A 25865-nucleotide genomic window follows, 5' to 3' on the forward strand; every position below is an offset into this window, starting at 1 on the left:
CTTTCAAATGGAATACGGTAACTTTCCCATGACGTTAGCTCCTTTCCCATAGGCACCCCATTTGAAACTCATCTGATACAATTGGCTTTATTACTATGGACCTCAACCAAACAGTCCTCCTTTGTATTGTGACAGGTTCTATCCTTTTTTTTTCTAGACTTCAGTTTGTCCCTTTAGCCCAGTGGTTCTCAACCTGTGGGTCCCCAGGTGTTTTGGCCTACAACTCCCAGAAATCCCAGCCAGTTTACCAGCTGTTAGGATTTCTGGGAGTTGAAGGCCAAAACATCTGGGGACCCACAGGTTGAGAACCACTGCTTTAGCCAATAATGTCTGTGGAGGGCATGTCATGGGTGGACTGAACTTCCAGCTGAGAGTCTGTTAGCAGTAGAAGCTGACATATTTTTGTATATATGTATGCTTGTATGTATGGATGTTTGTATGCATTTTCTATTATAGCTTCCACATCCAGGGAGCCCTGTGAAGCACACCAGTGATGGATTAGAACCAAAGCTTGCACACATACTCTTCATAACCATCTTAAAATACTGGCGGGGTTTGGGTGGGGGGCATAACAGAGGATGTCAGGAGTTGTTGTCCACCCATAATCAAGGAGCCCTGTGAAACACAGCAATGATGGATCTGGACCAAAGCTGCCTCACACCCATCATGATCATCTTAAAATACTGGTAGGGATTTGGAGGAATTGCTGGCAGATGATGGGAGTTTTAATACATCTGCATCCAAAAACTCACATGTATCCTACATTCTAGCTGTTTTGAGTCTCCTTTGTAAAGAGAAAAAATGGGGTATAAATAAACATAATAATAACAGGATCATTCATAAAACTCAAAAACCCACCATTTTCTTCTTGCACACCTTGCAGCAAAAGGGAGAAAAGGGGATGGGAGCAAGGGGACATGGCCATCGGAAACACATGGTACAGTGATGGATTGTGTGATACTGGGAAACATGTGCTAGTAATTTACAGACAGTGAAGGAATGGACAAGTGTGAATGTGTGAGTAATCCAAGCATCTGATTACAGGATGATATTAGCACTGAATGAGACAGGGTGACTATTCTGGCCTCTTCAGTGGGATAACGCCCTATGCCATACTGTGTCTACATTTCAACACTTACCTTCCCGACTGGATTGCTGTATTGCAGAGGCCTGATCCTACCTGATCCCATTCACAGGAAGAGGATGATGCGAATTGTAGTCCAATTCATCTGGCAGGTGCCAAGTTTGAGAAAATGCTTTCTTGGAACTCTTGCTCTCCCTTCCACCAATTAACCACATAGTCACAATTTATTTCTCCATGACCCCTTCTCTCGGTACAAATATAGCACCATGATTCTACTTTAACTTTTCATGGCCCCGTCTTCTGGAATCTTGGGATTTGCAGTATATGGAGGGATATTTCAAACAGCCAGAGAGCTATAGTGCCATTGACCAAACGACTATTCCCTTCTTTAAGCCTTCATTTCAAGCAGAGGTTTCAGATGCTTTTGTTTCATCCAGCATAGTAAAGCTGATGCCCTCAGCAGTATGCTGATGGAGGCCTGCAATTCCTGGCACTCAGAGGCCTGAGATCCTGTTACATGGATGGTGTCATACAACCTCTGAAAGCCACTGTATTATATTGACTATCTAAAAATAAAAGAGTGAGAAAGGCAGAAAGCCAAAGCAAGCTAAACATGCTATTAAAATGGAGCCAGAGAGGGGACAAGAGAAGGGAGTGTTTCAAGGGAGAGCTCTATGGCATGTAGCTGCTCCAAAGAAAATGTGAATAGATTGGAGGTTATTTGGCTGTTGGGGGGTAAGTGGGTGACCTTTTTTTAGGCTGTTGCAGCCATGTGATCTGTCAGCCAGCGTGTCTGGCTAATCTACATGGGAATCTGGGGGTGGGAAACTGAGCTGTCCATCTCAATTGGGCTCTTCCCCGCATCTGCCTCCTTGGAGTCAACATCCACTGCACCTTCTTTTTGGTTCTGCCCAGGCTCTTTTGCTGCTTATTAATCCTTGAAGCAAATTGGACGGCCCTGGATGCAGCCTTTCCAATTAGCTTTTAATCTGCCTTTGAAAAGTTCATGCTTTGAAGACTTCGATAGGTAAGTGAAAATTTGGCTGAAAAAGTCTACTGTGTGGCAAACAATTGTTCTCGCGATCTTTCCAGTTTGGGGTATATTTTCTTGTCAAGTGTTGAAAGTGGGATGATAGCTCTGTTTACATTTTGTCAGAGCAAAAGACAAAAAGTCTCTACTAGATGGATAAAGAGTTCTCAAACCGGCAAGCAATGACAATGTTGTGATCCTTGTAATATGTTTTGTGATTATTATGTATTGATCTGATTCCTTCCTGGGAAGAAATTAATATATATTAAATGGTTGTGGATCTTTATATTATTTTTCCAAATTATGCCTTTAGATTATTATAATTACTAAAAAAGGTAAAGGTTTCCCCTGACGTTAAGTCCAGTCATGTCTGACTCTGGGGGTTGGTGCTCATCTCCATTTCTAAGCCGAAGAGCCGGCGTAGACACCTCCAAGGTCATGTGGCCGGCATGACTGCATGGACCAGAGTTACCTTCCTGCCGGAGCGGTACCTATTGATCTACTCACATTGGCATGTTTTCGAACTGCTAGGTTGGCAGAAGCTGGAGCTACCAGCGGGCGCTCACTCTGCTCCTGGGATTTGAACCTGGGGCCTTTCGGTTTGCAAGTTCAGCAGCTCAGTGCTTTAACACACTTCACCATTGGGGTTCCTCATTATAATTACTAAGACTGGTATATGCTCTTCAATGGAGTAACTTATTTTGTCATGGACATATTCCTTTATTGGCGGTTTTTTTCAAATCTAATTGAATCTGGGAGACTTGGCTTCGGTGTGAGAAAATTCCAGAACTTCCTATCGAGAGGAATAATCATTTCCACACATGGTAAATAGGACAATGTTTGCATTTAATGCCTGTATTTGTAATTGAGGCATCAAATTTAATTTTTAGGCCTGTACCTTAAACCGAGGGAATAGAGCTGGAAGATGTTACAATGCGCCTCTAGAAATTAGTTTTGCAAACAGTATGAGAACCTAGAAGCATATTCATTTATTGCTGTTTATTGTTTATTGCTTATATTATTTTCTGTATCTGCTGGTTGTTGTAAGCCGCCCCAAGTCCCCTTGGAGGGAGGGGGTGGGGTACAAATAAAGATTATTATTGTTGTTGTTATTATTATTATTATTATTATTATTATTACAGAACAAACATTTATTGATTTATTTAGTATATTCATATACCAACTTTCTCACCCCTGGAGGGGGACTCAAGGCGGTTTACAACATATTTAACATTATACTTCTGTTTGGGCCACTAAGTCTTTGGACTACATTTCCCAGAAGACCTATTTAATCTGCACAATAGTGATGTATTACAGGAGTTTCAGTTCAAAACACCTGGAGCACCAAAATTTCCTGCCTCTGTTTAGCATCAGTGCTAGAGAGCCAAGTTTTAAGCAGTTGTAATTATTAGTCTTTGGATGTTTTAGATCTAATAGATTGTCAGTTATTTTTCTGACATGATTCTGGAATTGTTAAGAGCTCCATGAGGAGTGGAAATTCATCAGGCAAAGCATTTCCAGACTTGCAGATATAAAGATGGGGGAAGTTGGGAAGCTAATACTAGGCAATTTATGCTTTTTTGCATTCCTATTAAGAAAATGGGGACCTTGGCAGAAAATAGAACTGGCTGGCCTCTTTCAAGGTGACATTGCAGCATCCTTAAAATGCTGCCTTATATCATCACAATAGATGTTGCAGAATGCAGCATTAAAAAAGGTAAAGGTTTTCCCCTGACGTTAAGTCCAGTCATGTCTGACTCTGGGGGTTGGTGCTCATCTCCATTTCTAAGCCGAAGAGCCGGCATTATCCGTAGACACCTCCAAGGTCATGTGGCCAGCATGACTGCATGGAGTGCCGTTACCTTCCCGCTGGAGCGGTACCTATTGATCTACTCGCATGTTTTCGAACTGCTAGGTTGGCAGAAGCTGGAGCTAACAGCGGCCGCTCACACCACTCCCAGGGTTTGAACCTGGCACCTTTCGGTCCGCAAGTTCAGCAGCTCAGTGCTTTAACACACCGGGGCTCCATGCAGCATTAGCATGCCTAAACATTGATTGGCCAATTCTGGAGAAAGTGTTAAGACTGGATCACGTTGCCCTTAATCATTTCACCTAAGCACCAAGTCTCATGGTACTCTTTCAAGGCTTGTCTGCATTATAATGCATACAATTGTAATGTGAGATTTACAATCAACACCCATAGGTGGCCTCTCAGACTTATGTATGCTGGAACACTTGCATTCCATTTGCAGTCAAGACAAGATTGGAACAGATACACTCATTCTCTGGCTGCAGTACTCAGGAGTTCGGGAGACTCCTTAGCCCTTATGCACAATTTTTCAGTTTCAACTGCTTTGGAAAATAAATAGCTATCTCTTTGGGTTCTCAAAGGTTCCGCACATTGTATCTGTCTCAGTTAGAGTTGCCAAGTTTCATGGTTTGGGTCCTCTTCTCTGTTCCTCAGGGTTAGTAGGAAAATCTCAAGGTGAAAATGTTGCCTTGAAAGATGTGTGTGTATGTGTATACACGTTTCCCATTTGTTGGACTTGATGTTTTGATATGATTCCTGTACAATAGTGACTGGTGCCTAGTGCATTATGCACCTTTTAAGAAAACCCTATGATGAGGAGACAGGTTAACAGACTTTTATTTATGTAGTTACAACAAAAATTCAAAAACGATTTTGAATTAATTTTATCAAGGTCTTTCAATTAACCATATTGTTCTGTGGGGGGAAAGCAGGGTACTCTCTAGGGTTCTCTCAAATTGACCATTGAGCTTTTGGCCTTCATGGATATGTGATTCCAAGAGTCATCAGCAAACCACAGCCACACAGGCTGGGAGATTCTGGAAGTTGTCTTCCAAAAAGGAGATTATTTCCAAACTCTGCCTTTAGAGCCACGGCTTTAGTGCTCGAATGCATAGGGCAGATTTACCTGGTTCCTTGCAAGAAAACTACCAGTTTGGCAGGGACAGTCTCATGTTCGCAACTACTTTTAAAATGTCAGAATTAGCTCCTCTTTCCCTATTTACCTACTATCTTTTTTCTATTGCTGCAAACTAAATTCAAAGTACAAAAGTAGTTTGCACTCATTTAAGCAAGATAAAAGCAGTGGCAGAGAGTAAAAATACACTTCAGATTAGAACTATCTCCCCATCCTGATTCCCTTAATGCTATCCTAAATATTACTGCCCAAAGTCTTGAGGTATAATACATTTATTTTCCTATCTAATTAAATAATAAGTTCACAGTTAATTGCAGCTTAATTTAAACTGAATGTACTTTGGGAATCAGACTCCCGAAAGCCATTTATTATGCCTAGGGATGTCACAAACACAACCAATAGTGGGTTTTTCTGGTAGTAATTTTTTCCTGTTCCAAAGGGATAGCAGACTGACTTGTCTCAATGGATTCTGTGGCTTGTGTGGGAAGTATCTGCTGTCCCCAAAATGTATGGAGGCATTCATAGTTTATGGAAATATATCTTTGATGAACCGGACCACTTTCAGAGAATGATGTGCTCATCTTAGCCAATAACACCCAACACTGTCTAATGGAATGGTTTGTTAAGCGTTTCTTGTGACTTCTCTACATCCTGATCGTGTTTCCATATTATTTCTTTTCCCCTTTCTGTTATTTGTCTGTATTTGAAACTTGGAACTTAAATAAATACTAATAAAACTTATGAAGGTATTTATTTATAGGTCTGTGGAAAATATTTTATTACTTTTGGAAGTGATGGATGAGGATGAAAGAGATGCAAATAAAAAAAGAAAGAAGTGAATTTTCCAAATGTAAATGTGCTTCAGTGACATTGCATTAGCATGCCACATAAAAAAACTGTGCATTAGCTTGCATATTATTTTCCGCTGAAAATTCACAAGCATGAAAAAATGCAATGCAGAAAAAGTGTTCTGTGGATGAGGAGCAGACAAGAGTAAGTGATCTACTCAAACATGTGGGGCAGATTATGTTCAGTGCATATATCATTCACCTTGCTTCCAGCTACTTCTCATGAATTTTCACTAAACAACTCTTGTTGGTTATGTGCTTTCAAGTTGATTCCAACTTCTGGCAAGATTTTTCAGATGGGGCTTGACATTGCCTTCTTTTAGGCTGAGAGAATGTGACTGCCTAGAATGAGTGGATTTCCATGGCTGAGTAAGGATTCAAACCCTCATCTCCTATGGTTCTAGTTCAATGCTCAAACAAGGACACCATGCTGACTTGATTTTAACTCCAGACAAAACGAAAGCATACTGATACTTCAGGGAAAAATAAATAAATGAATCACATTTGTGTACAGGACAGAGAAACTGTAGGATGTGGCATAGCAAAGGATTCATGTTTTTGCATAAAATATTTTAAGATTTTGCATCTCCTTGTGGTTAAGATTGTTCCACCACCCACAGCCCAAGCATATGTTCCACTCATCCTTGTGCTGAAACCATCCTTGTGACCTGCACAGTGTAAAATGTGAGGACATTTTCACTGAAATACGTCCCCATCAGGAATGCTATCTTGACATTGCATCTGAGAGCAATACCGGCCAACGAAGAATTCCAATAGCTTGTAATAAAAGCGGTTTACATATGTAATCTTGCCCTCTCATTTGAAATAAACATACAAAAGCTTTTCCTGTAACTTGTATGGAAATAACTGTACATAGTGAAATGATGGACTATCAACTCTGCATCTGAAAACAAGAGTGAACTTCAAGCTGTTTATGACTAAATCACTACTTCTGAAGGGGAATAAATGACATTGTGCTTCCCCATTGTAATGCAATTTGTTCATGAATACATATCCAGCTGTGACTAAAAGTAATGGTGTCAAGGGTTCTAGAGACAGCCTGCATTTTTTATTTTTCATTTCTTAGAAAAACACCAAATTATTTAACCACAGTAGAACACTGTATACTGAAATTAACGTATGTGCATACTCATTTTGCATCTTTTTCAATACCTGTACCTGCGCTGTACGAGGTAGCTTTTCAGTTAGTTGCTGTTGGGTTGTGTTTTAACTTTTCATAGATGTCCTCAACTTACAGATTTATATCAGTTTCTCCTTCCTGATTTTTGGGCTCTGTTGTTGATTGTATGCGCCTCTTAAAGATCTGAGTCCTGATTCTGAAAGCACTTTGAAAGCACTTTGACATATTACTTTTTCTAACTGTGACAGTCTTTGCTGGTATTATCTCCTTTAGGATTCCATGAGGGAGGGGAATATCTTCTAAAGGGTTCCACAACAGGAAAGGTTTAGGAACTTTTCCTTGAAGCTGTTGGACCATTTATTAAATTTCTAGGCCTACCTATATCTTTTGAATCTAGTTCTAGAAGTACTAAATAGCAAAAAGGTATTTCTGTATTTTTCCAGTGTTCAGGGATAAGCAAGTGAATAGGAATAACACTGTGAATAGCAGAAAATTAGAAGGGATAGCTTAACAATAGCAAAGTCTTAGGACTTCATCAGATGGGCAAGAGGGAAGTGGAGGAAAGCATTGGGAAGAGTAGGGAAACCATCTTACCTCATTCTTTCCTGGCAAGGTCTGTCTTTGGGGATGGCCAGCCATTCCACAACCTTTCCCCATCTTCTTCCCGCTTCCCCATGGTTCTTGCCTGGAATCAGGAGTTGGGTAACACCCGCCTCCTGAGAACGGATTCTTCTTTCCCTTGTAGTACGCTGGCAAGATGGATTTCCATGGGCCGTGCATCATAAGATGGCCTCTGTGGGACTCTGTTTTGACAGCATGTGAAGACTTAGAGAAAACGGAAGTAACATCCATGTGATGAGGTCATTAGTTTGTGAGAAAAAGTTTGTTGAGATGCTCCTGAGAAAGTTTGTTGAGATGTTCCTGACAAATCTTTCTTGTTACTGGGAAAAGGGCGGAAAGGACGGCCAGTTTGGTACATAGAAGCCAATGAGATGCCACCTAGCCCTTGCTTGTCTATTGCTTTTGTACTGCAGTTCTTTTCCATTGGTTTCTCTCATACATGGGATTTCAAACACATGACTGCAAGAAATAAACTTGCACCTGGAAAGACCGTTAATGTCAACAACTGAGGTGAGAGTTGTGATGACAAAGCATCAGGTGAAGTAAAGGTTAAGCATTGCTCCTCGGTGAACACTGTCCTCGGATAAACCTACTTGTTTCTCAAGGTAACAGCAGTTGGAGTTAGGAGACAGATCTTGATGAGTAACATATAGCTTAAGTGTTACTGGATCTATGTTTGTTTTTGTTTTTCACCAATAAGCATACAGACTTATTTTGTTGTTGGAGAAACCAGGTTGTTTTTACTCCAGATATCATTAATTATGATACTTTCTTTGCTACAGCTAGCAATGAGCCACTTTGCAAATCTATGTCACAAGTATATATAAAGTATTCATTTAGTAAGGAAATTATAATAGCTCTATCCTTTCCATCCATGTATACAATTAAACAGATTAATGTGGAGACAATATGAGAACAGCAATGTGAGACAGGTTGAGGGGATCATACAGAACCTGGTATTATTGTCAATTGTGTAATTATCAATGATTCCTTTTAAAACTGTTCAATCTGCAGATACAGGCATCTGATAACATTTTCTTCATATTGTGAGAAGTTTTGGCAGCTGATTTATACAGGTCAGACAATTATTAAAGGCACAGTAGCCATGACTATGTGGTTGACTGCTAAGTAGTCAACAAACCTAGACTGTAAAGTAGTGAATGTGAAGAGTTCGGATTATTCAGTCAGATACAATATCTGGATTACATTTGGCCCTCACCATTAGATAGTTTTGACTTCTGAGGATTTGAGTAAAATGTTTTCTTTAGAAATATCTAAGTCCTTCAGTGCTGTACTATGGTCCTCTTACAACAGACCTGGAGGACATATAAACTGATAGAGAGATTGTTGATAAAGCAAGCCAAAAATGGCAATTTCTTTATTTATTGTTTTATTCATGGTTAAATCCTTGTGCCAGCAGGACTGGTGACCTGAAGGTTGGGTTGCTGACCTGAAGGTTTCTGGTTTGAATCCGTGAAATGGGGTGAGCTCCCGTCTGTCAGCTCTAGCTTTTGCGGACATGAGAGAAGCCTCCTAGCAGGATGGTAACATCGGGCATCCTCTGAGCAACGTTTTGTAGACAGCCAGTTCTCTCACACCAGAAGCAACTTGCAGTATGTTCTCAGTTGCTTTTGACACGATAAAACTTTCAAAGAAGTCCTCTGCTCCTAACCTCAGTGAATGTGGAGATCTGAGTGTAGTTATAAAATGTCAGCACCAATTCATTGTTATTGAGAAAGAGAATCTTGCCAGTGTAGAGCTGAATGCCACGCAGGCCCTCTTAAATATCCACATTATTTCAACTTGTTTTCATTGTTAATGTAACGGATATTAAGTAAAATTGCTAATTTTGTTTGGCTCTGCTTATGTGTTTTTGTCTGTTTTTTAAGCAGAAGTTTAAAACAGAAACTTCTAATATGTATAATCTTTTCTCCATCACCTTCTTCAATTATACATTTAATCAGGCTGCCTGTCATTTTTATGTGTTTATATTATATATATTTGCCTGTGTGTGTCTGAGCACACTTATGTTGGTTTTGTTGTACTTCTGGGAAGTTAAAAAAATTCTACAGTAGGCAACTTTGAATATACTAAATCAAAAACAGCTTTGCAGAGCTGGAAGAAGAAATAAAATCTGGGATCATATAACCTAAATGGTCATCTTTCTTTCATGCTGCTGTACTAATTAAGTGCAGAATAGATTGTTTGCCCTGTAAGAGGTAGTGTTCACAACCATTCTCAGATAGAGAGACCTGCACGTACCACAGCTTTAAAAAGAAACCACAGGCACATTCCAGAAAACCTGTAGTGGCTGTAAAAGCTTTGCCACTACAAGTCATGTAGGGCCACCTCCTAATGTGACATTTCTCAATCTTATAGCTGTTTTTCAAATGCAGCCTAGTTCATTATGCTGACTCAAGGAAAAGAGAAAAAGCGAGAAAGAGACTAAGAGGAAAGCTGGACTGCATTTCCCCTTGCGTTGATGCAGGAGCAACACCTAGTCTGTCTTCTCATTTGAATAAAGAATTACTTTCTGCCATTTCAAAACCAAAGCCTTGCCACAAATGCGTTTACAGTTTTCACTGCCCCTCCTATTGCTTCTCGTGGAATTTGGAACAGAGCCGAAGTTCCCAGAATGCCGTTCAGCTGGTTTCGCTGCCTCTGATCATAGTGTTCTAATCCAATTATGCTGCATTTCTTTCTCTTTTGAACTCCTTAACTAACCTATAATTCTTCATCTCATATGCCCAAAGCTAAATGAAGTGACTGATACACCCAAAGAATTCCTAACCAACCACTGTGGACTAGATTTGGGAGCTGACATCATCTAAAACGAGGACCAGAGGCTGAGACGAGGTTTCATATATAGGTTAAACAAGGCTATTCAGGTCATAGGAGAATATGGACGGTTAAGAATGCCTGCTCATTCATTTACTGTACAGCATAGGCTGTAAATCAGTATTTCTCTAAACACTTTCATCCTGGAGTATTTGGAAGAAGGGTTTCACAAACTTCAAAACGTAGCTGCAGAGGGGGCTTAAGAAATACTTTATAGATTTCGATGCAGGGCAGGATTTGGATTTCGTGCATTTGATTATTTGTGGATTTGATTAAAATGTTTTCTCTAGGAATCTCTAGATTTTCCAGTGTGAATCTATGATCAACATTGTGCTGGAAGATGTAGAGGTTTTTTTTTTTTTTTTTTAAGGTGTTCTATTTAAATTTGCGTTTTTTCACTTGTGCAGGGGTTGCATGGCAGGGGTTTTGACTAGATAGCCTATGTGGTCTCTTCCAACTCTATGATTCCATAATCCCAAAAAATAGGGAGAACTAGCTGTACTTCACTACTGGCCTACTGGGCTCAATGAAGTAGAGCACATGTTAAGAAACAAAATGTACCTGATATACTCACGTAATTTAGTTCAGTTCACAGGGCAAGAGAAATTGTTGTATTGGGCAAGGCCCCATGTAAGCCGCCCCGAGTCCCTTCGGGGAGATGGGGCGGGGTATAAAAATAAAGTTATTATTATTATTATTAAAACCCATTTGTGGGATGCTGAGGCAAATAATGGGCCGAAGACTGAGTCTGAAAAAGTTAAAGAAATGGGAAATTCTGAGAGTTGTAGTAGACTTTCCTAACTCTGATCTGAGCAACTTTCATCTATACTTAAGATACTGTTTGCATAAGAACCATTCATATGTTAATCTGCATCTATACCGAAAGGTCAGGCAAACTGGAAAAAGGCCTTCGCTCTCCTATGGAAGCTTATTCTTTAAAAACTTCTGTTTTAAAAGTCTGTGTGAATAAAAACATTTTAACCTGTGGAGGGAAGGATTCCATGGAGGCAAACATCTTGTTCTAAGCACACTTTCAAAAATCAAGTCAGAAGATGGGGAGAAGGAGGGCCTTTGCACAACTAAAACTTGTGCGCCAGCTGTGACCGTACCTCGTGAAGTCTGACTTGGCCACAGTGGTCCATGCCTTAGTCACCTCTAAACTGGATTATTGCAATGCACTCTACGTGGGGTTGCCCTCAAAGACGGCCCGGAAATTATAATTAGTCCAACGTTCGGCAGCCAGGTTGCTAATGGGAGCAAACTACAGGGAGCGGTCAACTCACCTGTTTAAGGAGCTCCACTGGCTGCCTTTTATTTTCCGGTCCCAATTCAAGGTGCAGGTTCTTACCTATAAAACCCTAAACGGTTCGGGACCCATCTACCTTTGTGACCGTATTTCCCCCTATGAACCTGCACGATCTCTTCGTTCATCGGGGGAGGCCCTTCTCTCGCTCCCGCCTCCATCGCAGGCTCGGTTGGCAGGGACGAGGGAGTGGGCCTTCTCGCTTGTGGCCCCCCCGGATCTGGAAGTCCCTCCCTAGGGAGATCAGGCAGGCTCCCACCCTTGCATCTTTAAAAAAGCAATTAAAAACTTAGTTTTTTCACTGCACATTTGAATAACTCAGTCCCCATGTCCTAAATTAAATCAATATATTTCTCACACACTGTTCCCGCTTTATAATTAACCAGACGCCCATCCCCTGTAAATGATTAAACATTTTTTTCCATCTTGTCATTTGTCCCACAGCACAATATTACTGCACTTTAGTTCAAATGTCCCCTCTATACTACCCCCCTCCATTAACCTGGTAGTTCACTCCATTTTACTATGTCTGTACTCATTTTATGCTTTTAAATGAGTTTTATGATCATTGTAATGCATTGTTTTATAGTGTTGATTTTATTGTGGTTTTATTTAATGTGTTTTAACTGTTGTATTTCTTTTGTTAGCAGCCCCGAGTCTCTGTTGGGAGAAGGTGGCGGGGTATACGAATAAAGTTACTAGAGGGATGTGGGACATGTGTAGGACATATTTTGCATTTCATTTGATGTTTTGCTTCAACAGACTCATTCCTGCTTCTAAAGCTTAACACCATGATTGCACAAGATCCTGTCTAATCTCAGAAGCTGAGCTGGATCAGACCTGGTTAATACTGGGAAAGGGGACTGTCAGGGGATGCCAGGTGCTGTTGGTTATATTCCGATGAAGGCCATTGCAAATCTCTGCATGAAATTTGCCAAGAAAACCCAATGACAACATTACTGTAAATCAGAATCAACTTGAAGGCATAAGACAACAAAACACAAACACTGGAAATATTTGAAATTCAGTGAGATTTGCACCTGTGTAAGGTAAAACTCAGGCTGTCTGTGGAAGGCATGTGATGAGGAGTAGAAGGAGAGGTGTTGCTATGAAGGCCATAATGACCTCTTAGGTTACATCACTTGCATACATATAATCTAAATTTCAAAGCCCAGCTCAGTGTATGCATTATACCATCTTTACTTGAGTGTAATGTGTCATCATATCTAATGTACACTTCAGTTTTCAAAACCTTGACACAAAAAAGTGCTGCCAAATGTAATGCACAGTGGTAAAAAGTGCAGCATTTGTAATTTAGCCAAAAAAGGTGCACATTACAGTTGCTGTCCGCTTAGAATTCGTTCTTTAAAAACAAAAGTGTTAGAGCACCAAAGCTTCCAGCGATAGTAAAGAAAAACCTTGGGGTGACTCTATGCTGTAGAAAGAGTCCACTGCCCTGGATCAATGGTATGAAATCATGGGGTCTGTAGTTTTACAAGGTCTTGAGCCTTCTCTGCCAAAGAATGCGGATGCCTCACCAAACTACAGATCCCAGGATTGCATAGCATTGAGCCACAGCAATTGAATTAGAGACAGTTTCCCTCAAATAGTAGCTCCAGGTGCAGCTTCTGAAGCAGCTTCCCCTTTTGCTTTAGCTAAGCACTTTGGGAAGTCTGACTTGGTCACGGTAGTCCATGCTCTGGTTACATCCTGTATAGACTACTACAACGTGCTCTACGTGGGGTTGCCTCTGAAGACTGCTTGGAAGCTTCAACTAGTCCAATGAATGGCTGCCAGATTGCTAACTGGAGCAGGGTACAGGGAGCATACAACTCCTCTGTTACACCAGCTCCACTGGCTGCCAATATGTTTCCGGGCACAATTAAAAGTGCTTGCTTTGGCCTATAAAGCCCTAAACGGTTCGGGCCCATCTTATCTGTCTGAACATATATCCCCCTACGAGCCCACCCAGAATCTAAGATCATCTGGGGAGGCCCTGCGATCCCGCCTCTTTCGCAGGCGCAATTGGTGGGGATGAGAGACATGGCCTTCTCAGTGGTGACCATTTTTAACACAATGTTCTTTGTTGTATAGTATGCTGTAAACCGCTTTGGGTCCCCTAGGGGAGGTAGGCGGTATATAAATGATGTAAATAAATAAAATAAAATAAATAAAAGCAAATATTGTGGATTATCCGCCTTAATATTCTGGGTTATATGGCTGTGTGAAAGGGCCCTGAGATAGGTTCAGCACAAGAAGTAGTTGCCCTGAGCCTCACACATGAAAGCAGGTTCATCAACAGTACTATATTGCTGCCATCATGGTTGACACTTGCTTGAGCACCACAAACCTTATTAGGAGGAGGAAATTACACGTTTTGGCCTATAAAAGTCCCGTACAACTCAGGTCTAGGTTATTTGAAGGACTGTGTTCTGCCATATGAAGCTGTCCATTTCTGAGACCTTCTGAGGAGGCTCTTCTCTTTATCCTAACTGTCACAGGTGCACTTGGTGGGAATTCAGGAGAGGACTTTCTCCGGGGTGGCTCCAGGTTTTGGAATTCCCTTTCCAAAGACGTTATGTTTGGGCCCTAGCTTTCTGCGAGCAGATAAAAACCTTTTTATCCTGGCAGGCCTTTGAGAATGTAAAAGGAAATGGTCCTTCTGCAATGTGCTAGATTTTTATTTGCTGGTGATTTCTTTTTTTAATAGTTTACATTTTAACTGGTTTTATATTTTGAATTTTACCTGGATGTTGGGGTTTTATTCCAATTGTACTTGTGCCGTCGCGCCTGGGGCTGTAAACTCTTAGTGAAAGAGGCATGGACGTGACATCTTTCCCCAGGGGATTGCTTCTTGCCCTCCTTTAGGGAAACTGGAACTCCCAAGGACCAAAACACTGTAGTTAACTCAAAAACTGGGTTTATTCTTCACAAAGGGGGTAAAAGAAAATATACATTACAGTCTTTGATTGTTTAAGTCCATGAAGCTTGTCCAGATCCCTCTTTCTCTGGCTGTGAATGCCGGAGCAAACTCAGCCTCATTCCAATGACCTATATCTGAAGACAAAAGTCTTCCTCTGTTGCCAAAGGACTGATGTGAAGGCGCTTGAGACTCCTCAACGTTGTTCAGGTTGGCCCTGAACATGAAGTGTGAGTCCCAAGGGTAAGAACCTCAGAATTGGTGCTGAGAGGTAACTTTTGAAGGGCTTTTAGTGCCAAGCCTCTCTTTCACGTCCATCCGATAGAGAACTTGCTGATGGAATGAAAAGGAGGAAACACAGTCCTACTCCAGGAAGAGGTGGAGCCAAACAGTTTTGCTGAGTGAGCAATATAACAGGTACACACAACATTGATTGACAGATATAAATAACCAATCCAACTACATTTACAGGGTAAGGGCAAAATCAGGCATGATACAACAATTCAAATCTTGCAACTTATAGTTCCAACACATAGATGGCGCCACTCGCGCCGTCACACTCCCGGCCTAGATTTCCGGACTTTCGGAAATCTAAACAAAATGGAGTTAAATACCTTTAACTCTAATAACTTTAAGACTGTATGTCTTGTGAAAATAATACGACCATGTCGCTAATAGGCCTGTCAAATAAAGAAACCTTTTAGTTAGAGACGACCTTAACCTGGGCCTTGCACACTCTATTGTCAGAGCTAGGATACAATTTTGACACAATACCCTTAGCCCATTGGTTTCTAGGAGCATCCTTTGTTTAAGTAACACCAAATCCCCAACCTTTAAGTTGGCACTTAACAATCCAAAACCCATAGTTTCTTAGGGCAGACTTTGTAAATGACCTTCCTTGGTGTTTGACCTTTGAGTGGAAATGCTGTGTCAACAGCAGAGCTATGTGGCTATGGTGTGGCAAAATAAAAGGATTTTTAACACAGGATCTAATCTTTGCTCTTTTTAGTCTACCTCCAACCCTAAGGAGACCCTCATTGTCCAGGAAGGGGTTCAAGTCCTTTAAACAACTATTTTTGGGCAAGGATGCTTTTCTTTCTAGACAAGCTATTTCTTCTAAAAAACACTGTCTTTGAGTGGATCTCAGGATGACTGTTGAGGCTTTTGAAAGATCTTGGGGCTGAATTGCACCACTGTTTTTTGTAGTGATGTAATGTATGAGCCTGGCAATGCCTGCCTGAAGTCTAGTCCGTTTTTCTGGCAACTCAGTGTCTTTGAGCACGGAAATGCTTTCTGGAAAGGAAGGATTTTGAAGACATTTGGGTCCAGTGATCCAGGATGACTTGGACAACTTTGCGGCTGATGTTCCTCGGGATGTCACATCTGCCGGATTTTCTGAAGTGGATATGTAATGCCACTGCTCTTCTCCCTCCGCACACACGCTGGCTGGTTCAGCGTAGTTGCTTCTGAAGAGGTCTTCCACAAACTGGGTGATCTGGGTCTTTACCTTCAGATCCTTTAGCATCCTTCTTCTTAAGGACAGGAGACGATGAAGGGCAACATCTCTGTTGTTGGGTAGAGATGGTCTTACCGGCTTGAAAGGTAAAGGTGCTATCCAATTACCTTCAGGGTCTTGAGTGACTTGGTTGTTCATCATCTCAAGAAACTTCTGATCATTTTTAGAGAAGGCTGTTTGCTCATCTCTCTCTGTGACTTCGATGATGGGAGAGTAATCGGGCATTACTCCCTGGCAGCAAACTGAGATGTGGCTGGCACATCCTTGCATTAGTGAAGGCCTTTTAGTGACAGGCTGGAACATCTTGTTCAGGCAGACTGGGCCTAACACCGTCCATCCTAAAGGCAACTGCTGGGCCATGGGTGAACCCTTAGGACCTTCAATCTGGTTGCTAACACGGAACAGTGTGGGACAATCTGCACCAATAAGCATGACGATGTCTGTTTCCAAGTCCAAAGCTGGAACTAGATCTTGAATACCTTTGAGATGAGGATGGGCTTGTACCACCTCTTTCGTGGCTATCTGTTCTTTGTTCCTGGGAATCAGGCTGCATTCTATAAGGTCAGGAAGATCGTACCTGACCTTTTGTCCGACAGGTGAGATTTTGAACTTTGTTGCAACTCTGCCATTCATCTTATTCTTTCCAGAACAAGTGGATATGGTGTAATCTATTGTCTCGGTATGAAGATCGAACATGTTGAAGAACTCTGGGGTTGCAAGAGATGCGTCACTTTGGGCATCCAAGGCGACGTAGACCCTTTTCTTATTCCATGGCTGCTTGTCTGGATACACCTCTGCCAGGCAGATTGGGTGGCAAATCCTGGGCTTGTGGCTATTTTGACAAAGCTTGGTGCAGGCAACCGCAGGAGCCTTGAGGGCTACCTGAGGTTCTGTAGGCTTTTGGTTTCTTCTTTGGTGGGAGAATTTGACTTTGCTTTGAATTGAGGGGAATTGAAGTTGTGCATTGCAGAGCAATGCTTGATGCTGTTGCAGTGTTGGCATTTAACCTTTTCTTTGCAGTCTTTGGAGAAGTGAATAGTGGCGCCGCAGCATCTAAAGCACACCTTGGCCTTTTGAATTATTTGGAGTCGTTCTTTGTAAGGCTTCTTTGCGAACTCTCTGCATTCAGCTAGGCTGTGTGGCCTTTGATGAATGGGACAGGATATGGTGTTGTTGCTGACTGGTTGAGCAGAAGCTGCAGGAGTTGCGTCTGTCATCTTGACACTCAGGTTCCTTCTAAGATCTTTGCCCTGGGCTTTGTCTTCTTTGGAGGTCTTTTCAGGCTTTAGGTTTTGGTACAAAGCGAGAAGACCTGTTTGAGGGTCATTCCTCTCACGGGCTGCTCTAGTGATGAAATCCACCAAAAAAGTGAAGGGCGGGTATACATTTGCATTCTCCTCTTTGTACTTGAACACCTGTTTCCCCCAAGCTTCTCGAAGAGGAAAAGGAAGTTTGCAGAGGATGGCACTCTGCGACGTGTGCTGGTCCAGACATGCTAAACCTGGCAGCTCTGGATTTCCTTTGGCTGAAGCTAGCTCTAGTAAAAGATCACTAAAGTCCCAAAGCTGTTTGCAATCTTTCATCTTCAGTGATGGGAACCTGTTGAGTCGATCCATGAGGGATGCTTCTACCTCAGTGCTCGCACCGAAGCGCTGGTCCAAGCGAGACCACGCTGTGGACAAAGCTCTTTGGGGGTCTGCTACATGAGCAGCATAAAGTCTTTTTACTTGCTCGGCTGAGCTGGGTCCAAGCCACGCCATAAGAAGGGACAGTTCTTCATCTGCTTCTAGCTTGAAATCTCGAATGGCCCTCATGAAGGTGATTTTCCACAGAAGGTAGTCATCTGGTCGGTCAGTGAATTTCTGGACGCCTTTGTCTCTGATGTCTCTTCTTGGATTTCTCAAGAGGGAACCCAATTGAGACTCCAGTGTGTAAGGGTACATCTGAGGAGTGTGATGTGGCCCGACGAAGTCAATGTTCTTCGGTTGAACACATCTTGTCTCGATGGTAGGCGATGCTGGGTTCAGCAGATTGCTGGCAGGCAGCGCCTCTGAAGCCTTCATCTTCAGCGATGAGAGAATTGACTTGGTATGCAGGGATGAATGTGGTGGTTCACTCCCGGCCATGCCTTGCCAATCTGAATGGACATCTGGATGTTGTTGAAAGACGTTATCCTTTCGTTCCCAAGTAGACAGGTGGTATCTCTGAGGCCTAAGTAGAGGGATGGACTCTGACAGAGATGATGGCACTCTCCCGGCCGTGCTTTGCTGTACTTCTGAGGAATGGGCAGGCCTTGAAGTTGCGAACACTGGAACAGGTGAGCAATCTTCAAGGTGGCGAAAGGAGATATGACTCTGCACTACAGGTGATTCCAGTTGCAGATGTGCTGAAACCTTTGCTGTAGGCTCTTGTGTTGGCAGGAAACTAAGGTTTTCTTGGGTTAGTTCCTGTGATAGGGCTTTGGCTAGAACGTTAGCTCTGACTATCTTTTGTGCTGTGTCTCTTTTTACTTGAAGCAGATCTAGATCCCGTTGCAGCTCATCTTGCTTGGCTTCAGCCATTGCAAGCTCTATTTCTCTCTGGGCCCTGGCCTGTGCTAGAAGCAGTTTCTGCTTGGTTTTAGCCTGTTGAAGGAGGAGTTCCTCTTCATTGAAGGAAAGGTCTTGCTTAGCCATTTCTGCAGACGCCTGTGCTTCTAAAACCTCTTTTCTAATTTTCAAACGGACAGCCTCTCTGTTGTAGTGGGCTGCTTTGGAAGAAGTACTGATGAATGAATGTATGGATTGGGAGGAACTGCTATGCCTAGATGAATGCTTGGATTTATGGCTAGCATCATTAGATGGAATCTTGAGCAGACTAGATCTAAGGCTTACACATGGGGAGCCTTGAACCCTTTCTTCTGCACCTTTGAATAAGGAACTGGGCTCTGGTTCAGATAGAACCGCGCTGTAGCGCCTCCTCTCTTCTTGTAGGCTAAAAGAAATTTCCTTAGCCCTATCTAAAGACTCTGGAGTGTTAATTTTGTTCAGTACATAGATTATTTCTTCTGCAATAGCACTCCCATTATTGAAGGCCTTTAAAAATTCTTGCCTAAGAATTTCCTTTTTCTTTGGGCAAAGGGATGCCTTTATTGCATCAGCTATGGTTGGCAGGTTTTGCCAAGCTCTGTTAAACCTCTGCCTAAGCTGGCCTTCCTGCTGCAAAAGGCAGAGCATTGTTTTCTCTGTGGGGTGCCTTTCTCTGACTGGGCGGGGAGTTCCAACACATAGATGGCGCCACTCGCGCCGTCACAGTACTGTATAGTTTTGTAATTTGTTGTTATTCTTTCCTTCTGTGTATGTCTACATACACACATATTAGATTGTGTGCCTGACAGGACCTGTTGTTTTTGCTTGTTTTACTGTAAAGTGCAATGTACATTTGATGGCGATATATAAATAAACAACAGCAGCAGCAACAATAATAATTGTATCTACTGTAACTATTGAAGGCCCTTTCAGGTCCAAACAGTGGAGATAGTGGAATATTATTAATAGTGATAACAACATAATGGCCATGTCCTTCTATTATGACTGTAGGAACAACATGGCCTTAAACCTAGTCACAAGCTGCTCTTGCTGGTATACTTAAAAGCTGGTACTGAGATCACATCATAACAGATCACAGTGGGACAGTTGAGCCATCAGTTATTGCCAGGCAATATCCAATTGTGTCCCATTAATATTCATCCATTTATCATCCAGGACTCTGTTTTAAATAAGAATAGCTTTGCCAATAGAGGAAAGGGCTATTTTTCCTAACAATACTTATTACAGGATTACTGTCTGCTTGCTGTGAGGGAGTCTGGGTTGAACAAAGAAAGGGGGGGATTAATGGGGCCCAAAATGATTGCCTTAATGTCTTAATGGACAGTGGTGAGGTGCGGTGGCCTGATCCTTTGTCAAGCAAATGGCTTGGCTGATGGGCTGGACCCGACTAATGGATGTTTTCTCAATAGCCAGAAAATAGCACAATGTTCTGTGTGGCTTCTGAACAAGGATGATGTAATCCAGTGTTGTGTATGTATATGTATGTGTACAGAAAGAAACAAAGAAGACATCATCATAGGACACAGGGCTCAGGTAGAGACTGAAGGGAACTTTCTCTGCCTTGTTTTCTTGGTAAAGTTTATTCAGAAAGGGTTTAACATTGCTGAGCGTGACTTGCCCCAGGTCCTCTAGTGGTTTCCAAGACTGAGTGGGGATTTGAACCCTGGTCTCCTACACTCCAGCACTCAAACTGCTGCATCATACTGACTCTGGGACAAAAAATCCTAACCCATATGCTGATAGGATCTAAGGCAGTGATGATGACTTACCAGGAAAAAGATATCTGAGATCATGGTTGGTAGCTCAATGAAGATGTTGATCCAGTATGCAAAAGGTGCAGAAAAATACTAAAATTAAGAAAGTAAGAAAATATGACAGACCCTACAGTATGGATCATAAGGAAGAAATGATAATACACTGAGGCTGAATCTACACTGCCCTATATCCCAGGATCTGATTCCAGAATATCTTCTTATCCCTGATTATATGGCAGTGGAGTTCCTCAGATGTAGGGCAATGCAGATCCAGCCTGAGCTGCCTGTCTTGCAGTTCTCACATAAAAATGGGTGATGTTGTGGTGTGGTAAAGTTCTTCCTACTGCTTCTTAAAAAGAATACTGTAGAGCACACAAAGGTAGAAATGAAGGGGAGGGGGGATTGATCAACCTGTGAGAAAAAGTTTAAAATTTGAGTCTTTTTAATTTTGGGGAAAAATTTGATAGAAGTTAGTACAATTATGCTTCCATTTTAGAAAATGGAACCAAAGAATATTTCATCATTTTCTCATAGGACTAGAACTCATGGTCATATAGTAAAGCTAAGTGGCTTAAGATTCAGAATAGGAAAACGTAGTTTCTGCAGTGCACATAATTCAACTCTTGAAGTTTCCAACAGAAGATAGAATGTGTAATGGCCATCAACCTTAAAAGCATATTAGACAAATCATAGTGGATGGATGCTTAGTAATACTGGCTGCAAATTACTTCCTGGTGGAGCGGTAGCATTCCACTGAACACCAGTCACTGAGGAATAACAGTGAGAAAAGGCTGTTTTCCTCATGCCCAGCTTGTAAGCAATGGATAGGTCACAGAGGAGACAGGATACTGGTAAAGGCATGGGCCTTCAAGTTTGCTGTCAACATATGTTGACTCTATGGATTTCATAGTTTTCTTAGGCAAGGAGTTCTCAGAGTGGCTTTGCCAGTTTCTTCTTCTGAAATTCATCTGGAATTCATCAGGAATCTTCCATTCAAGTAATAGGCCTGATCCTACTTAGTTTCCAGAATCAGATGGGATCTGGCGCACTTACAACATTTGAACCTTAAGGCTCACCTTCTTCTTGGCCTGCCCATAATCTTATATTGGGCAATGGATTATGAATGTTAAGCTGTGTGGATTCACCTATACTTAATTTTTATATCTTTAAATCTTCATACTGCAGTCATTTCTTCTCCCAAAGCAAACCAAAGCCAGGTAAACATTACTGCTGGAACCTCCAGGGAGGTCAAGTGCATAGAACTGTGTGCCATGTTTCAACGACTGGGGAAAGAAGGCTCTTGGAGTGGCACTTTGAGCCAGGACATTGTAAATGTCTCTTACCTACCTACTACCTAGAGCAGGGGTCCCCAAACTAAGGCCCGGGGGCCAGATGCGGCCCATCGAAGCTATTTATCCGGCCCCCACGGCACAAGGGCAGAAGGGGGTTGGGCTAAATGACCCAAGGGGTCTCTTCTTCTCTTACAACCCTTATTATTATTATTATTATTATTATTATTATTATTATTATTATCATTATCATTATCATTATACATTGAGGCTGGATGGCCATCTGTCAGGGATGCTTTGCTTGTGCTTTTGGTGCTCAAAGGCAGAAGGGGATTGGACTCAATGGCCCAAAGGGTCTCTTCCAACCCTCTTTATTATTGTTGTTGTTGTTGATGTTATTAATTATTACTGCTCGGTGGCCAACTATAGTCCGGCCCTCCAACAGTCCGAAGGATCGTGAACTGGCCTCCTGTTTAAAAAGTTTGGGGACCCCTGACCTAGAGTTTCAGATGAATGTGTCTTTATATAGCATTTTAAAAAATGCCCTTCTGAACTGATTTACTTTGTGTCTGTTTAACCCAGTGGTCCTCAACCTGTGGATCCCCAGGTGTTTAGACCTACAACTCCCAGAAATCCCAGCCAGTTTACCAGCTGTTAGGATTTATGGGAGTTGAAAGCCAAAACATCTGGGGACTCACAGGTTGAGAACCACTGGTCTAATCCAATACACCAACCATTAGCTCTACCACAGGATGGTGTGTAGATGTTCTCATGTACAGTTCCAGCTGAAGATCAGTGGCATTAACAAAGGGCTACAATTAAAGACCTCTGCTATTCTGCTAAACTGGGAGAGATTGCAGTACTCTTCAAATGAGCAAAAAATACAAAATTATTGAAAGTGGTCAGGAATCTACTTGTTTTATTTTGGGGAGGAGGGGGCTCTGCACACCGTTTTATCACAAAACTGCCACTCCTAGTGGCTTCCACAAGCAGAAAATGACTTCTTTTGCTGACTATTTTTTTTCAGGGTATATCAGGGGTATTTGGGGGATAGTAACTGCACAAACAACCTTAAGAGCTGCTCTTTGCTAGTCTTCCTAAAATACCCAAATCAAATTGCCTCCCCTAAGGAGCAACAGCCTAGGTCTCTGAATTAAGGTTATTGGTATGGGCTAGGAGAATGTCGCCCACTGCCCCAAATCTAGCACCAGTCATGTGGACCAGCAGTGGTCCATGGAGTAATGCTGACCCAGGAGGCATTGTCTGCCAGCACATGGCAATGTCCAGGAAAAGTAGCAGCTGTAGCCAATGAGCGCAAATATGGTGATGGTTCATGGTCTCCTGGGGGAAATACCCTGCTGGTCTCCCACATCTGGTTGAATATGCATTTATCTAGTCCTCTGCTAGGGATCTTTTCACCAGCTCAGACCACCTTGGCTCAGGGCAAAACTGAATTCTTCCTGGTTATTCTTCCTTGCAAGTTTTTGGTTTTCTCCCTCTATAAGTTAATTCCACATTATCCTTCCTTCTCTCATGGTGGAAGGGAAAGGACACACAAAACAGTTTAGAAGCTATTCCTTTAAGCAAAACCCAAAAGGGAAAAAAAGATTCTGAAAATAGTTCCTTGTAATGCAATCATCACTGTTCTAAGAAATGCCTGTGCATCTGCTGCAAAGATATCTTGATTTATGACTATGATACCACTGATAATGACTAACAAATTGTCTGTCTTTCTAAAGTCATAGTAGGTTGTGAAGTTTCCTTCTTTCTTTTATTAAGGATGCCTACAGATTTACTTACCCATAGTTGCGCCCCCCTCCCCAATGAAAACAATACAAAACAAAAACAAATGCATCTCCCACTCCATGCAATATTCTATGATATGGGGAAAGCCCAAGAGATAAGGAAGTGGCACGCTTGTCATTCAGAGCAGCTAATTCCCTGTAGTTGTGGTTTTCATCTCTCTCAGTGCTATCGAGACATTGTGAAGGCCTGTTAAATATCTGTAATATCTACCCCTCAGGAAAAGATAGCATGTTCAGTATGGCAGCATATATGTCAAAGCTATGAAAATGAATTTATATTTAAGTCACTGAAATTACATTAGCAAACTTTACATCACCAGAAAATATCCCAGATTGTGAAATAAGAGTGATGGGTTAGAAAGCTCTTGAATCATTTCACATGTTCAGTTACATAGGATTTAGAAGATTTCTAGATGGCAAGAAGCTCGCACAGCAAATATTAATGTTCAGATTATCTAGGAATTAGGCACCAGTTTGTGTGCAGATTTATGTTTTTAGGGATGTGCCTGTGTAATTGCCATTCGATTATAGTAGTCTTTCAGCTTCAAGAATAGAGATTTTTTTGTACTTATGCTGTTGTTCAATTGCCCTCACATGCCAGAACGAATGCTGGAAACATTCGTAGCCTGAGAGAAACAGCACCAAAATTACTTTAGTGAACGTGATAGGAAAATGCCTTCAATACACATACACACATCATCACACACACACACCACTTTGTTTGTGTATCATGTATGAGAGCGAGTGACCTGGCTGAACTGAAAACAAATAGTTCTTATTTGAGGCAGTGACCTAACTCCGGGAGAAGAAATAGTCTGTATTTGTTTTGTTACTATGGCACGTGACAGAATACCAGTATACTTGCTGTTCTGACAGTGATACACATATCTTGATGATGCCCACCAGTCTAACCATCCATACTTTGAACAACTGAAAGATGTTAAGAATTGATATACAAAGATAGTTTTGAATGCTTAAACCTTGCAATGCACCTGCCTGTTTCATGCACATAATTACTTTATGATCAGGGTTCCTAAAACTTTTAAAGCCACAGTTCTTCAGACTGTTGAGGGGCCGAATTATCGTTTGAAAAAAAATACGAACAAATTCCTATGCACACTGCACATGTCTTATTTGTAGTGCAAAAGATACAACAACAAAAGTCTAAAACTTAGGGCAGGTAAATGACCTTGGAAAGCCACATCCGGCCCACAGGCCTTAGTTTGGGGATCCCTGCTTTATGACCTTCTTATTCCTACATGCACAATTATAATCCAGTGTCCAGGACACTTAGAATCTATGTGATTTTAGTATATATGGGTGTTTGTTCCATATTATTTTGAAAATGGAAGAAATATGTATATATTTCCTCCATTTTCAAAACAATATGGAAACAGACACAAATCTATAGTAAGATCACATAGATTCTATCGAAGTGTTTTGGTAGACAATCACCAGGTGATGAGTACCTTCCTGGTTTAATATTAATCCCCATGACTCAATAGCTACCCTCCCTGAATGTCACGACCCAGGCTGCAGAGCACCAATAACCATACACAGAGGCCAGAATCTAACTAATATCTTTATTGAAGGAATATATAAAGTTAATAAAAGCAAGTGTATGAAATAGTCCAGAAATAGACCTTTCAGGAAAGGTCAAAATTAGTCCAAAGAAACAATGTCCAATATGAAATATTAAGGTCCAAAGTTGTAATCCAATAACCGAAACACTCACTTTGCCAGGCAAAGTGAGGGGAGATGACAAGGTCTTTTAGTCCATGAAACTTGAGCGAGGCTAGGAAGTAACTTGATTCTTGGAAAAACGAGGCTTGATTCAAGGCAACAAGGAAACAAGGAACAAGAGCAAGATCCGTGGTAATTTCTTGGTAAAATCCGGGAAACAAGACGAGGCTGAGTCTTAGAAAGCAAGGCAGGATTCGTGGAGTAAACAAAGCTGGGAATGCAGGCTTGGCGACAGGAACGGAGGCTTGGAAGCGGAGTAGCTGTCCACACACGCTACTCCGGTTGCTGACGAATTGACTCCGCAAGATCCCTTTGTGGGTAAAACACCTAAATAGGGTCCCGTTTTCCCGCCCAAGAGCAGTTCTCTGGAGAACCAGAAACGAAAGCTATTTTCTGAGTCCAGATGCATGACTCCCTAAACTTTCCCATGGGAAGCAGGC

At 41.8% G+C, this 25865-nt stretch overlaps 1 protein-coding gene across 1 annotated transcript in view; it reads left to right on the forward strand.

Annotated features, from left to right (window-relative positions):
* The first annotated feature begins 1961 nt into the window (after positions 1–1961).
* The window catches only part of raf1 (Raf-1 proto-oncogene, serine/threonine kinase), a 118919-nt gene continuing 95015 nt past the window's right edge, over positions 1962–25865 (forward strand). Inside the window, exon 1 of the mRNA XM_016991613.2 lies at positions 1962–2111. The gene's annotated coding sequence lies outside the window, so the exon portion shown is untranslated. The remainder of the gene's footprint in view (positions 2112–25865) is intronic.

This window comes from Anolis carolinensis, chromosome 2 (genome assembly GCF_035594765.1).
Source record: "Anolis carolinensis isolate JA03-04 chromosome 2, rAnoCar3.1.pri, whole genome shotgun sequence".
Classification (NCBI taxonomy): domain Eukaryota; kingdom Metazoa; phylum Chordata; class Lepidosauria; order Squamata; family Dactyloidae; genus Anolis; species Anolis carolinensis.